General features: G+C 40.8%; 3 long non-coding RNA genes across 7 annotated transcripts; 2 read left to right on the top strand and 1 right to left on the bottom strand.

Annotated features, from left to right (window-relative positions):
- Positions 1-103: 103 nt before the first annotated feature.
- LOC135111639 (uncharacterized) lies at positions 104-2860 on the top strand. Its single transcript, XR_010273848.1, has 5 exons — positions 104-361; positions 440-596; positions 748-952; positions 1299-1474; positions 2230-2860. It is a non-coding gene; the product is annotated as an uncharacterized LOC135111639 (long non-coding RNA).
- A 274-nt stretch (positions 2861-3134) lies between these two features.
- LOC135111626 (uncharacterized) lies at positions 3135-12098 on the bottom strand. 4 transcript variants are annotated; one of them, XR_010273813.1, is made up of 7 exons: positions 11701-12098; positions 7914-9208; positions 7130-7334; positions 6139-6312; positions 4775-4880; positions 4041-4200; positions 3135-3490 (listed from the first exon to the last, which is right to left on the bottom strand). It is a non-coding gene; the product is annotated as an uncharacterized LOC135111626 (long non-coding RNA). The 4 variants fall into 4 exon arrangements; XR_010273815.1 differs by having other exon boundaries at positions 7914-8037; positions 11701-12027; XR_010273814.1 differs by lacking the exon at positions 11701-12098 and having other exon boundaries at positions 7914-8037; positions 8807-8889.
- On the top strand, positions 10733-15168 carry LOC135111640 (uncharacterized). 2 transcript variants are annotated; one of them, XR_010273850.1, is made up of 6 exons: positions 10733-11370; positions 12667-12855; positions 12934-13090; positions 13242-13446; positions 13793-13968; positions 14724-15168. It is a non-coding gene; the product is annotated as an uncharacterized LOC135111640 (long non-coding RNA). The 2 variants fall into 2 exon arrangements; XR_010273849.1 differs by lacking the exon at positions 10733-11370 and having other exon boundaries at positions 12437-12855.
- Positions 15169-15529: the final 361 nt, after the last annotated feature.

Here is a 15529-nt window from a genome sequence, read left to right as displayed (position 1 = left end):
GTGTGCGTGTGTGTGTGTGTGTGTGTGTGGTATGGAAAGATATAATTGCTTAAGTACAGCCTCTCTCTCTCTCTCTCTACGTATTTTGCCTGTCTGCCCTCGTGTGTGTGTGTGTGTGTGTGTGTGTGTGTATCTCATTTATTTATTTAAGTTATTTTTCTTCTTCACGCAGATAGTAATTGACGAACACAACACACCACGTGGAGAGAAGCAAGGTGTGGAGTACCCAAGCCTCTCACAGTCCATGCTAGTAGACTCACCCTGCATGTGGAGATCTCCCAAAATGCACGGAGGTTATTCCAGAGCTGCAGGACAGAGTACTTGAGGCCATTGGTGAACAGAAAGCTGAGGTTGAACAAAGGTAGAGTAAAGATTACACTGACATTTGGGACATTGACATTGTTTGTTACCAGTATTATATTGATTCCTTTTATTTCAGCCAAGAATTGATAGCTGCCCAAGGTGTAAGCAAGATTCACAATGATGAGGTCATTGTGACGTGTGCAATGTGTCCACTGGTCTTGGCCTTCCTGACCAAGGCAGCCACACAAAGGAAATTCCACGTTATTGTTGCCGAACGTGCCCCTAAATATGATGTAAGGTGTTTTATGCGTCTCTTTCACGTCATCGTGTCTGATGTGCACAATACATAACACAGGGACTGCCACATGTAGGGGTGATGGCTTCTTGCAGCTTCCTTTATTTTATTATGTTCTTATGTTCTCAATACATCTTTTACTTGTGCAGGGTCACCCAGTGGCAAAAGCTTTATGTACTGCTGGAATTGAGACAACATTAATTCAAGACTCTGCAGTGTTCCCCATCATGTCACGTGTCAACAAGGTCATCAAAGGTCATCGTTGGCACCGAGACGGTGGTGACCAACGGAGGCATTGAGACCTTTGTTGGTGCAGCCTCTCTTGCCTCACCACCAAAGTTTTATTCTGTTCCAGTAAGTTTTATTTGTTAGTCATTATCCTGATACCTCTTTCAGTGGGGCAGTATTTGAAACATATTTACTGTTGCAAATTGAACAGGGAAGGTATCACAAAAGTACATACCATTTTATTCTCACAGAAATTCTTGATTCCAGTTTTTGATACATTCCTTTTCCACATGTTTATTTCGTGTAGGTGGATATACATTCCTCGTGTTGAGTGTTGGATGGTCCTTTCTCAAACCTCAACCTGTTGTTGTCTCATGTGGAGCTAGATACTATCAGATCAGTACCTATATAATATTGAAAATCATGGCATGAATTGTGCATTTTGCTTATTGTCACAAATCTTCATTTTCAGCTGTATGTGTGCACTCCCACATACAAATTTAGCTTGATGGGCTGTGAAGAAATAAGCCACCAAACCACCACTTCTATTATCCCAGAGGGAACAAAGTTTTGGCCGTCTGTAAATACTGCGCTGACTCAGCTAGATTACGTTCCTCCAGAAAATGTCACCAGTTTGATAACTAACAAGTGAGTTTGTGTTGTTCATATGACTGTGTGGTCCTTTCAAGGTGTGATGTTGGGGGTTCATTTAATTTTTTCATTTGCTTTCCTTGTTGGGCCTGGGCTGACCTCAGGAGACATCAGTATTTGTCAGCTTTATGCACAAACTGTTATTTAGCACTGTACTTCATCTCCCAGTAAAACTTCTGATCCTAAATGCATCAAATGAAAGGCCTTTATGTTTTACTTATGAGTGAGATAAACAACTTACTCAATTTATTATACAGTAAAATCCCTCTCATCCGGCAGCTTCAAGTATCCGGCACATTTTTCCCCGAGCCTTAAAATCAATAAAAAATCAATGTGTACTCAGAAAATCAATTAAAATTCCCACGCGAGGCATACTCCGTCCCCTTGTCACCACAGCGCACTGCTTCGCGCCACCCGCAGCCCACTGCACTGTGTTTACTCAGTGACTCAGTCCCGCGTGTGCACTGTTTATCGCCCGACGCCTTCATCACGCCTAAAGTTGTAGAAAAAAGGAAGTGTGTTGTGCTTACACTTAAGCAGCTGATCAGATCAGCTGATCATTGTTGTGGTAAGATGCGTGAGTGTAGGGTGGTCGTTGTGGACATAATTTCACTTCTATTCAAGTATCCGGCACGTCGGCGGTCCCGTTGATGCCGGATAAGAGGGATTTTACTGTACCCTGTTTATCTTGCACATCTACTCACTTAGCTTTAAATAATGGCTGCTGACCATTTAAATCTCTTTTATTTCAGTCGAGGTACTGCACCATCCTACGTGTACCGGCAGCTTAGCGAACTGTACCGTCCCACTTCTTGTGTAACAAGAAGGTAACAGCTTTAATCCTTGCAAATAAGGAATAAGAGAAAAGAGACACACCTGCCATTTGTACTGTTATGCTGTAGTGTTCTGTCATTTTTTTCCTCTTTTATCCTAGAACCATTTTTGGTCATTCATGTTTCTAAAAATTATTATACAAAAATGTTGAGCTTAATATGTTTGGTGTAGTTTTTTGTAACATGTGTTATTGTTAATGTGTGTGGTTCCCCTCAGGAAGAATGTTGCAGTATTAGCAGTAATGTTACAGCCAATGGAAGTGTCTGTATTGTGGTTTGGTGGGAGGTTAATTTGATGTATTTTTAGAGTTGTGCAGGATATTATAGCAAGCCCTCAAAATAAAGAAAATAACTATAGAAAACACTCCTTGTATTGAAAACACCACTGCAGAGAAATCTCTAATGAAACAGGAAACCCTACATTCAGTACTGTGTGGTTGTTGCAGTAACACTGAGCTAAATGCCTTTTGGATGGTTGTACACTAAAAATAATGTAAAAATGCCTATAAACAACTGTCCGTCCCTGCATTAAAAACCTTTCATCATAAAATTACACACAAGATACTCAACCAGTGCATGAATGTTCAAGCGGTACCATTTGCTCCCTTCTGCACAGCTTGCAGCAACACTTCTGGCGCTGCATAGTGAACAGTGAAGCACGGTGTCTTCGTGCTGCCATCCTTTTCCTTGTCAGGCATCAAATGTGCAAACCCAAAATCCACAATCTTAATAACTGAATCTTCAGAAGAATCCTTGAACAAGAGATTCCGTGAAAAGATGTTTAGATTAGAATGGCCTCGGAGAAGGATAATATCTGAATGGAATAAATTCATACTTTTTATTATAAAGGCCATACAAATGATGGAGATCAATAATATTCCATGCAATAAATTCTTTAAAATAAGCAGATGGAAAATCAATGCAAAAAAACTTCCTTTTTTTACCTTTCCTTTCTTTTCTTTTCTGTCTATCCTCAACACCAACCCTTTTCACCCCTGTCTGGCTTTAGGTCTCCGTGAACACTGATGCTTTTCCTGTGCACGTAGTGAACTGCTGACACCAGGTTCCTCACGACGACCGAAGCCCGAGGCGAGCCTCTGTGAACCTCTCGTGTTTCCTGATCCTCTGAGGCAGCCAGCTCTCCACCTCCAAGGAGCTGCATCACAATGTAGGTGTGTGCCTGTGAAACCAACATGAATTAGATACAGGCATACAATGATTAAATGCAAGGAAAAGAAAATAATATGATCTTAAACTAATTGTTACTTAAACTGTTACTGATAAATCCTGTTGTTTTATATTGTAATTCTACACAGTAAAAATATAGATTTGAAAATATACTTTGTAAACCTCAGTAACTTCCACTACAGCCCATTAAACTAGAACCATGAAAACATCCTTGAAAACCCCAGTAACTTGCACTACAGCCTGTTAGACTAGAACCATGAAAACACCCTTGAAAACCCCAGTAACTTCCACTACACCCTGTTAAACAAAAACCATGAAAACACCCTTGAAAACCCCAGTAACTTCCACTACACCCTGTTAAACAAGAACCATGAAAAACACCCTTGAAAACCTCAGTAACTTCCACTACACCCTGTTAAACTCGAACCATGAAAACACCCTTGAAAACACACACACAGGCAACCCTTTCCCGGCCACACACACACACAAACCCTCTCCAACACACACACACACACACACACACACCCCAGAACACACCATACCTAATTGGCAGGTGCTTTTTCAGTTCCAGTCTTAACACTTCGCATAAACCCTCTCTGTGTAATTGCCATGACCAGGCCCAGGAAGGAAAACTTGCGGTCCTGCGCCAACGAGTCGTAACTATGCTTGTGGTGGGTCGCGAAGATCAGCGTTAACTCCAGGCTGGAATACAGGAACAGGTAGAGGAAGTAAACTCGGCTAAGTTGTATTAATTTCATGCGTTCTACAGAGAGAGAGAAAGACAGATGTTTATGAATGAAGGGAGAGGAGGAGGAGGAGGAACGGGAGGTAGTGTGTGTGTGTGTGTGTGTGTGTGTGTGTGTGTGTGTGTGTGTGTGTGTGTGTGTGTGTGTGTGTGTGTGTGTGTGTGTGTGTGTGTGTGTGTGTGTATGAATGAAGGGAGAGGGGGAGGAGGAGGAACAGGAGGTGGTGTGTGTGTGTGTGTGTGTGTGTGTGTGTGTGTGTGTGTGTGTGTGTGTGTGTGTGTGTGTGTGTGTGTGTGTGTGTGTGTGTGTGTGTGTGTGTGTGTGTGTGTGTGTGTATGAATGAAGGGAGAGGAGGAGGAGGAGGAACGGGAGGTGGTGTGTGTGTGTGTGTGTGTGTGTGTGTGTGTTTCAGGAGTAAACATAAGGGAATATTTGCTAGTACACACACACACACACACACACACACACACACAATACTACAAACACGAACAAACACACAATACTGAACATACAAACACACACACACACACCTTCTCTGCCCAGGCCCTTGACACAGCTGATGGAGAACAGAGCCCTAGGATTGATCACCTCCCAAGCCTCGGTCAAACTGGCACCGATGTCCCTCCTCCTTCTGCCCTGCGGTGGAAGAACAAGACACAAATCTGACTCACACACGACGAGACAACAGCGAACGTAAACAAACAGTGTTGCCAACTCAGGGAAAGGGAGTTTTACTGTACAAGGGATAAAATACAAGTGAATCACCATGGAAACACCCTTTGAAAACCCACAGTAACTTCCACTACAGCCTTGATAACACTACTTACCCTAGATCACCCCCAAACACCCCTATATAACCCTGAAACACCACCAAGACACCATTAAACACCCCAAAACAAACTATTTACCTCAAAACACTTGCAAAACACTCCCAAAACAAAATTAAACACCCCAAAACACACTATTTACCTCAAAACACTTGCAAAACACTCTCAAAACACCATTAAACACCCCAAAACACACTATTTACCTCAAAAACTTGCAAAACACTCCCAAAACACCATTAAACACCCAAAAACAGACAATTTACCTCAAAACACTTGAAAAAACACCCCCAAAACACCTCCAAAACCCCAATAATACCCAAAAAAAGACAATTTACCTCAAAACACTTGAAAAAACACCTCCAAAACCCCAATAATACCCAAAAAAGACAATTTACCTCAAAACACTTGCAAAAACACCCCCAAAACATCTCCAAAACCCAAAAAATACCCAAAAAAGACAATTTACCTCAAAACACTTGCAAAAACACCCCCAAAACACCTCCAAAACCCCAATAATACCCAAAAAACAGACAAAAACAAATATACCCAAAAACAGACAATTTACCTCAAAACACTTGAAAAAACACCCCAAAACACCTCCAAAACACCCCAAAATATCTCAAAACATTCCTAAACACACAAACAGGAGTGTAATGAATTAATAAGTGAAAGAAAGCAAGAGAATGTAAACAAACAGATGATAATGAAAAGAAAAGTGATTTAAATGAGATTGTTAAGATGTTTTGATGGTTTATGGTAAGGAAAATGAGAGAAAGGGTTTGTAATGATGACAGAAAGGAAGGAATAAGAGGGAAAAGTAAAGAAATGAGGAAAGGAAAGAGAAAATGATGCTTTACTCACAATGCACCTCTCTTTAACAACATTGAAAGACACAAGGAAATACAAACAAATTACAAAATAAGCAAAGAAAGAAAAAATGAAAGGAAAAAAAAAATAAGCAAAAATTATACAAAAACAAAAAAATATACATAATAAAAAAAAAAATGAGACACACACACACACACACACACACACACACACACACACACACACACACACACACACACCTCAGGCAGCGATTCCTGGAAGAAGACAGCAAAGAATATTATGTTAGCCACAGTGAGAGTGCGTGCGTAGACAGCCGAGGCCGCGAACCACCCAGTACTTCCCCAGCGGGAGAACGCAGCCCCCACAGTGTGCCCGACGGTGAAGCCTATGCTGAATGTCACGCCAATCAGTGCCTGTGGGTTGAGGGGAGGTTAGGAGAGGGTAGGCTGGTTAGGTTAGGTTAGGACACACCGACAACACACCACAATATAAATAAGAAATAAAATAATGCATAAGAAAATAAAAAGTTAAAAAAAAGTAAACTAACAATATATTTTAAACTACCACAACACCTTTAAACACCCTCAAAATACTCCAAAACACCCAGAAACACTCCAAAAACACACCAAAACACTCAAAATAACCCAAAACACACCAAAACATCCCAAAATACCCCAAAACACTCCAAAAACACACCAAAACACCTTCAAAATACCCCAAAACACCCCAAAACACTACAAACACATCCCAAAACACTCCAAAAACACACCAAAATACTCCAAAAATACTCCTAAACATCTCAAAACACATCAAAACATTCCAAAAACATCCCAAAACACTTTAAAACACACCAAAAATCCCAAAACACCTCCACAACACCACAAACCACTTCAAAACACCCCTTAACCACCCCAAAACACATCAAAACACTTCACAACACACCAAAAACACCCCAAAACACTCCAAAAACACCCCAAAACACCCCAAAAACACCTGAAGACTCCCTCAGAACACTGAAATAGAATAAAACACAAAATAACAATAATAAAGAAAACAAGCTGCAATATTGAACAGCAGGAACACAAACAAACACACACACACCCTGTAAACAAACAAACAAACAAAAAATAAATAAATAGATAATAGGATAAAAAAATTGAAAAAAATAATAATAAAAACAAGCTAAAAATATATAAACCAATACAAAACACAACAAACCCACTCAATTACCAAACAAGACAGAATGGAACCTCGCAGCGAAACCGATGATATGCTGGTAATAAGTCACACAGGAGAGCTGAGAGGAATACAAGCCGCTGGTGTTGTGCTTGGAGTAACAGTCGAGGAGAGCAGGAGACACGGGCAGCACCACCTTCAAGCCGAGCAGGTCCAGGATCAGACTGCCGAATAACACCTTGCTTGTCCGTGCGTTCCTCTGTGGGTGTTAGGTTAGGTTAGGTTACGTTAGGTTAAGTGAGGTTAGGTTATGTTAGGTTAAGTGAGGTTAGGTTAAGTGAGGTTAGGTTAGGTTAGGTTAAGTTACGTTAGGTTAGGTTAAGTGAGGTTAAGTGAGGTTAGGTTAAGTTAGGTTAGGTTAAGTTAAGTTAGGTTAGGTTAGGTTAAAAGAAATTAGGTTAAAAGAGGTTAGGTTAAGTTAGGTTAAGTTAAGTTAGGTTAAGTTATGTTAGGTTAAAAGAGGTTAGGCTAAGTTATGTTAGGTTAAGTTAGCTTATGTTAGGTTAGGTTAGGTTAAGTGAGGTCTTTTTTATCTTTTATTTTTTTCTCAGTATTTTTTTCTTATTGTACTTAGTTCCCTTTGACCAGTGTCCCTCCTATATATACAAAAAATAAAACAAAATCAATAAATAAATAAATAAAGTAAAACAAGAACATTTTTACGACTTTAAATCATTTTCCCGACACACTTGTGCATGGAGGCAGTGTTGCACGAGTGTTGAGTGACAAATATTGCATCTCAGCTTAGCAACACACACCAACACAACACCCTGCTCACCTTCTCCTTGATGTCCGCAGCCTGTACTGCCCCTCTGTCCCTGCCGTCCACCTCACCACCACTGCCGCCGCCACCGCCATCGCTGCCGCCAACTTGCTTGCCGGATCGGAGGGTTGCCGTTGCTCTGAAAGTTACATTAGGTTTGGTTAAGTGGGGCCGTGGGAAGAGGATGTAGGTTAGATTAGGTTTGGTTAGGCTAGGTTATGTTAGGTTTGGCTAGGTTTCTTTAGGTTAGGTTAGGTGAGGTTAGGTTAGGTTAGGTTAGGTTAGGTTAGGTAAGGCTTGGCTAGGTTAGGCTTGCTTAGGTAAGGTTTGGCTAGGTTAGGTTAGGTTAGGTTAGGTTAGGTTAGGTAAGGCTTGGCTAGGTTAGGCTTGCTTAGGTAAGGTTTGGCTAGGTTAGGTTAGGTTAGGTTAGGTAAGGCTTGGCTAGGTTAGGCTTGCTTAGGTAAGGTTTGGCTAGGTTAGAATTGCTTAGGTTAGGTTAGGTAAAGTTTGGTTAGGCCAGCTTGGGATTAAGACACGAGATAGCCAGTCTTGGGGAGGAGGAAGCACCAGACAGAAGTTAGGGTAGGCTTCTTTGGGTTAGGCTTGGTTTGATTAGGGTCAGCTGAGGAGTGTGAAGCTCCACCACGTTTGGTTAAATTTGAGGTAATATTTTAGTCATTTTCTCTCTCACCACCAAAATTTTCCCACTGTGTAAACTTTGTTAATATTTTTTATCTGAAGGCTACAAAACACATCACTCGCTTTCCATCCCAGACCCCTAAACACCACCCCTTTCTTCCTTCCTTAGCATCAGCCAGCCAGCCTCTTTGGACTTAAATGAAGGAAACTTTTAAACACGTAGATATAATATAACATTTTCTTCTTCACACACACACACACACACACACACTGCTTCCGTGACGTGGGAGAGTGAGGAAGAGCGAGAAAGAGTTTTATCACCAGCTGGAAGGAAACTACCGATTTGTTTACATCTGACAAGAGAAAACGCGGCTGTCACTTCTGTCAACGGGTAACTAATACAAAGCTGAGAGAGAGAGAGAGAGAGAGAGAGAGAGAGAGAGAGAGAGAGAGAGAGAGAGAGAGAGAGAGAGAGAGAGAGAGAGAGAGAGAGAGAGAGAGAGAGAGAGATTGTCATATAACCATTTTATACTCAAGATAATAAAAGACAGCAAGCGTTTAATTATTAATTTTCCAACTTTCTTCGCTTGCCTAAACTTTCTTCCACACTGCTGGTGGTGATGGTGGTGGTGGTCTTCCTGCTTCCCTATTTCGTCCCTCTACATTTGTATCTTAAAAGAAAAAAAGATCGTATTACTGAATCAACACCAATGAACGCTTAACCTTACCTAACCTAAAGTGTACCTCTGTTTTTACCCTCTACCCATCACTACAACCTCCAGTACCTTCCCCTGCTAGGACTCCAACACCACAACACCTCGTACAGACCCAGACATCCCACACACGTGCATCTAGAAGCTTCATACATCACAACACACGCTATAACACCCCTGACACGCTTCTACTATCACAGTCCCCCCTTAAACACTCCAGAACCTTTTATTTTACCTCCAGCACACCACTTCTACCCTCAAAGACCCAGTACTTATCTGCAACATGCCTATAACATAACCAAAACACCTCAAAAGCAACTCCAACCACACTAAAACACCTTAAAACACCTTAAACACTCCTAAACGCACAAAAAACACCCTAAACACATCGAAAGTGCACCAAAATATCCCCAAACACACTTAAAATACTCCAAAACTCACCCAATTGACTTTAAACGCATCGAAAACACACCGTACCTACCCAAAACACACTCAAACTCATCCATAACATTCTAAAACACACTTAAAACATCCCAAAACACTGAAAACGGCCCAAAACACACTTAAAACACCCCAAAACACCCAGACTGACCTAAAATACCCACAAACGCACCCAAAATTCCCCGGTATCCACACAAAACACACCCAAACTCGTCCATAACATCCTAAAATACACTTGAAACATCACAAAACATTGAAAACAGTCCCAAACACACTTAAAGCACTCCTAAACAAGCCTAAGACACCCCAAAACACACCAGGAACGCTAAATATTGACTCAAACATCACCAAATCCCTAAAACACACACTTCAACACCCTTTCAACACCTCCAGACACACTGCAACACTCCCTAAACACCTCCAGACACACTCCAACACCTCTTAAACACACCAAATACACTGGAAGCACTGTCAGGGAAGACAAATACTACCAAGACAGACAGGGCAGCAGGGAAAATTAAGCTAAATATTGTTTTCTTATCATTTTTCTGTTTTACCACCTCCTCTATTCCTTCTCCCTTCCTCTTCCTCCTCTATTTCTCTTATTTTCTTACTCATTCTACTCTTATCTACACGTCTGAGTTTAGAAACACGTGGAAACACCAGGAAAACACTGCAAAGTACGATAATTATTACCGAGGAGACAGCGGAGCCGATCAAGGTCCCTGGTCCATGATGGCGGCCGTGACGTCACGGCAATTTTACGTACCGTAACGGATTTCATTTCGAAATTGACCCCTCGAAAAAATGGAGCTAGGCTGGAATGCCTTATATATTCTGACTTGACAAATACTTAAAATAATATTCACAATATTAAAACAGCTCTAGCCTGAGTAGTATTTAAAAAATATCCAAATGAAATATGGAAAAAGTGTTGAAATATTCGGCACCATTTAAATCATTGAAAAGTCCACAACATTTGAATTTTTAGGAACGTAAAAATTTTTAAAAAATCTGAACTATCATCTTACACAATCAAAAGTGACCTGGAACAAGAAGTAAACAAATAAAACCGAAATTGTGTAAAAACCAAGTGTTGAACCTAAATACGATTAAAAACCACTGAAAAGTCCACCTATTTTCACTCAACAACAAGATAAAACACTTTAAAACATACAAACAATTTTTTCAAGCAATGAAAAGTTAGTTACAAGCTCAAATAGAGAGACAATAACACAAAAAGTGTTGTAATAACAACTTTTAACAGGACCATAAACCATTTTTAAAGTCCACTTATTTCTCTCAACAGGAACCAAAAAACAATTTAAAAATCATAAGCAATTTTTAGAAATACAAAAGACGTAGTTAGAACGTGAAATAAAAAATCAAGTTTGTCAAAATACTGCTAAAAAAACACCCCGCATTTTCGGCAAGCAACACAAAATTCAACACAACTCAACACAAGCCACGAAAATACTTCTAAAGCAAATAATTATTTTTATAAACCATAAAAAACATGCTATACCAGCAGAATAAAGAAGTTAAGAAAAAAATAAAAAAATATTGGAACCCACAGGTTGAAGCAGGTTGGCAGAGGTAGCCAGGCATCATGGCGGCCCTTGTCAGTGGAGAGAACGGCCGCTATTTTGCCTGTTATTCTTCCATCGTAACTAAATGAGGCAATGGCAGATATATCTAGCTAGCGGATATGAAAGCCTAGTTATGTGGCTCCACTTAGTGACGTGTTAGGCTTACAATAAGTGAGAAATGAAGCAGATATTGGCGGACAAATGGGGAAGGCTGCCTCCACCTCAGCTGATAACATTAGATAAGTGTATTTTTTTGACGTTTTTATAATTCCTGTCATGGTTAATTAGTAAGAGTTTTGTGGTGGAGGCTTGGAGCGCTTGTGGCACCGTGGAATGCTGGGTCACGTCAATATATTCCTAACCAGGTGCAAAAACATGAAATACGAGGCTCAACAATAAACAGTAAGGTTAACCACTGACCTGACAGCCCTGTGTTGTTGTTGTTGTGGGTGACACGTAACAACACTATCACAGTTACCGCCTGTTACATCACACTGTGCAAATTAGCTGGCTGGACAAGTGGTGGGCCGGTTTCTTACCAATATTATCCCTTGTGGCACTGCAGGCACCTCCCGGCAGGCACCAAGCTTGCACCAGCACACGCAGGCACCCACCACGGCCCCTGTCACTGTCTTGTTCTGCGAAAATACGTTAAATAAAGCACCAGTTTATGGCACCCTTTTAACCTAGTGCCTTGTGTCTGACGTCTGGTTGTGTCGTCCGTCCCAGCCTGCTCCGCACAGTACGCAGGCAAACCTATCCACAACACACTTAGCTTTCAATAACAAGCACCAACTTCTTTTATATTATACTAAACTAATAGAAAATTAAATATAAAGAATTATAAGCGTGTAAAAATAAATCTCAGGCCATTATAACTGTAATTGTCAAAGTATCTAGATGTTACTGATTGAAGCGCCAAATTCAAACTGGTCCTGGCGGGACTTACACTGCAATGTCTCGTCCCTTGTGTGGCGTAATGTGAAATCATTGAAAAGCTTGTGTGAATTGAAGGCTTGGCTTAATACTGTGTTATATCTCAGCTTATCATTATTAAGTATTTACCATTTGACGTTAAAAAACAACAATACTTCACAGAGATATCCAAGTATAACAGAGGCTTCCATACTGTAGCTAATGATCAACAGAGAATTACCAGCCTTTCTCTGTGTGTCAAAGAGAGCCCTTAGGGAAACGTTCGTGTGCGTGTGTGTGTGTGTGTGTGTGGTATGGAAAGATATAATTGCTTAAGTACAGCCTCTCTCTCTCTCTCTCTCTCTCTCTCTCTCTCTCTACGTATTTTGCCTGTCTGCCCTCGTGTGTGTGTGTGTGTGTGTGTGTGTGTATCTCATTTATTTATTTAAGTTATTTTTCTTCTTCACGCAGATAGTAATTGACGAACACAACACACCACGTGGAGAGAAGCAAGGTGTGGAGTACCCAAGCCTCTCACAGTCCATGCTAGTAGACTCACCCTGCATGTGGAGATCTCCCAAAATGCACGGAGGTTATTCCAGAGCTGCAGGACAGAGTACTTGAGGCCATTGGTGAACAGAAAGCTGAGGTTGAACAAAGGTAGAGTAAAGATTACACTGACATTTGGGACATTGACATTGTTTGTTACCAGTATTATATTGATTCCTTTTATTTCAGCCAAGAATTGATAGCTGCCCAAGGTGTAAGCAAGATTCACAATGATGAGGTCATTGTGACGTGTGCAATGTGTCCACTGGTCTTGGCCTTCCTGACCAAGGCAGCCACACAAAGGAAATTCCACGTTATTGTTGCCGAACGTGCCCCTAAATATGATGTAAGGTGTTTTATGCGTCTCTTTCACGTCATCGTGTCTGATGTGCACAATACATAACACAGGGACTGCCACATGTAGGGGTGATGGCTTCTTGCAGCTTCCTTTATTTTATTATGTTCTTATGTTCTCAATACATCTTTTACTTGTGCAGGGTCACCCAGTGGCAAAAGCTTTATGTACTGCTGGAATTGAGACAACATTAATTCAAGACTCTGCAGTGTTCCCCATCATGTCACGTGTCAACAAGGTCATCAAAGGTCATCGTTGGCACCGAGACGGTGGTGACCAACGGAGGCATTGAGACCTTTGTTGGTGCAGCCTCTCTTGCCTCACCACCAAAGTTTTATTCTGTTCCAGTAAGTTTTATTTGTTAGTCATTATCCTGATACCTCTTTCAGTGGGGCAGTATTTGAAACATATTTACTGTTGCAAATTGAACAGGGAAGGTATCACAAAAGTACATACCATTTTATTCTCACAGAAATTCTTGATTCCAGTTTTTGATACATTCCTTTTCCACATGTTTATTTCGTGTAGGTGGATATACATTCCTCGTGTTGAGTGTTGGATGGTCCTTTCTCAAACCTCAACCTGTTGTTGTCTCATGTGGAGCTAGATACTATCAGATCAGTACCTATATAATATTGAAAATCATGGCATGAATTGTGCATTTTGCTTATTGTCACAAATCTTCATTTTCAGCTGTATGTGTGCACTCCCACATACAAATTTAGCTTGATGGGCTGTGAAGAAATAAGCCACCAAACCACCACTTCTATTATCCCAGAGGGAACAAAGTTTTGGCCGTCTGTAAATACTGCGCTGACTCAGCTAGATTACGTTCCTCCAGAAAATGTCACCAGTTTGATAACTAACAAGTGAGTTTGTGTTGTTCATATGACTGTGTGGTCCTTTCAAGGTGTGATGTTGGGGGTTCATTTAATTTTTTCATTTGCTTTCCTTGTTGGGCCTGGGCTGACCTCAGGAGACATCAGTATTTGTCAGCTTTATGCACAAACTGTTATTTAGCACTGTACTTCATCTCCCAGTAAAACTTCTGATCCTAAATGCATCAAATGAAAGGCCTTTATGTTTTACTTATGAGTGAGATAAACAACTTACTCAATTTATTATACAGTAAAATCCCTCTCATCCGGCAGCTTCAAGTATCCGGCACATTTTTCCCCGAGCCTTAAAATCAATAAAAAATCAATGTGTACTCAGAAAATCAATTAAAATTCCCACGCGAGGCATACTCCGTCCCCTTGTCACCACAGCGCACTGCTTCGCGCCACCCGCAGCCCACTGCACTGTGTTTACTCAGTGACTCAGTCCCGCGTGTGCACTGTTTATCGCCCGACGCCTTCATCACGCCTAAAGTTGTAGAAAAAAGGAAGTGTGTTGTGCTTACACTTAAGCAGCTGATCAGATCAGCTGATCATTGTTGTGGTAAGATGCGTGAGTGTAGGGTGGTCGTTGTGGACATAATTTCACTTCTATTCAAGTATCCGGCACGTCGGCGGTCCCGTTGATGCCGGATAAGAGGGATTTTACTGTACCCTGTTTATCTTGCACATCTACTCACTTAGCTTTAAATAATGGCTGCTGACCATTTAAATCTCTTTTATTTCAGTCGAGGTACTGCACCATCCTACGTGTACCGGCAGCTTAGCGAACTGTACCGTCCCACTTCTTGTGTAACAAGAAGGTAACAGCTTTAATCCTTGCAAATAAGGAATAAGAGAAAAGAGACACACCTGCCATTTGTACTGTTATGCTGTAGTGTTCTGTCATTTTTTTCCTCTTTTATCCTAGAACCATTTTTGGTCATTCATGTTTCTAAAAATTATTATACAAAAATGTTGAGCTTAATATGTTTGGTGTAGTTTTTTGTAACATGTGTTATTGTTAATGTGTGTGGTTCCCCTCAGGAAGAATGTTGCAGTATTAGCAGTAATGTTACAGCCAATGGAAGTGTCTGTATTGTGCTTTGGTGGGAGGTTAATTTGATGTATTTTTAGAGTTGTGCAGGATATTATAGCAAGCCCTCAAAATAAAGAAAATAACTATAGAAAACACTCCTTGTATTGAAAACACCACTGCAGAGAAATCTCTAATGAAACAGGAAACCCTACATTCAGTACTGTGTGGTTGTTGCAGTAACACTGAGCTAAATGCCTTTTGGATGGTTGTACACTAAAAATAATGTAAAAATGCCTATAAACAACTGTCCGTCCCTGCATTAAAAACCTTTCATCATAAAATTACACACAAGATACTCAACCAGTGCATGAATGTTCAAGCGGTACCATTTGCTCCCTTCTGCACAGCTTGCAGCAACACTTCTGGCGCTGCATAGTGAACAGTGAAGCACGGTGTCTTCGTGCTGCCATCCTTTTCCTTGTCAGGCATCAAATGTGCAAACCCAAAATCCACAAT

This window comes from Scylla paramamosain, chromosome 22 (assembly GCF_035594125.1).
Source record: "Scylla paramamosain isolate STU-SP2022 chromosome 22, ASM3559412v1, whole genome shotgun sequence".
Taxonomy (NCBI): domain Eukaryota; kingdom Metazoa; phylum Arthropoda; class Malacostraca; order Decapoda; family Portunidae; genus Scylla; species Scylla paramamosain.
Note: the sequence above shows the minus strand (reverse complement) of the source record. Positions and strands in the feature narration are given on the sequence as shown.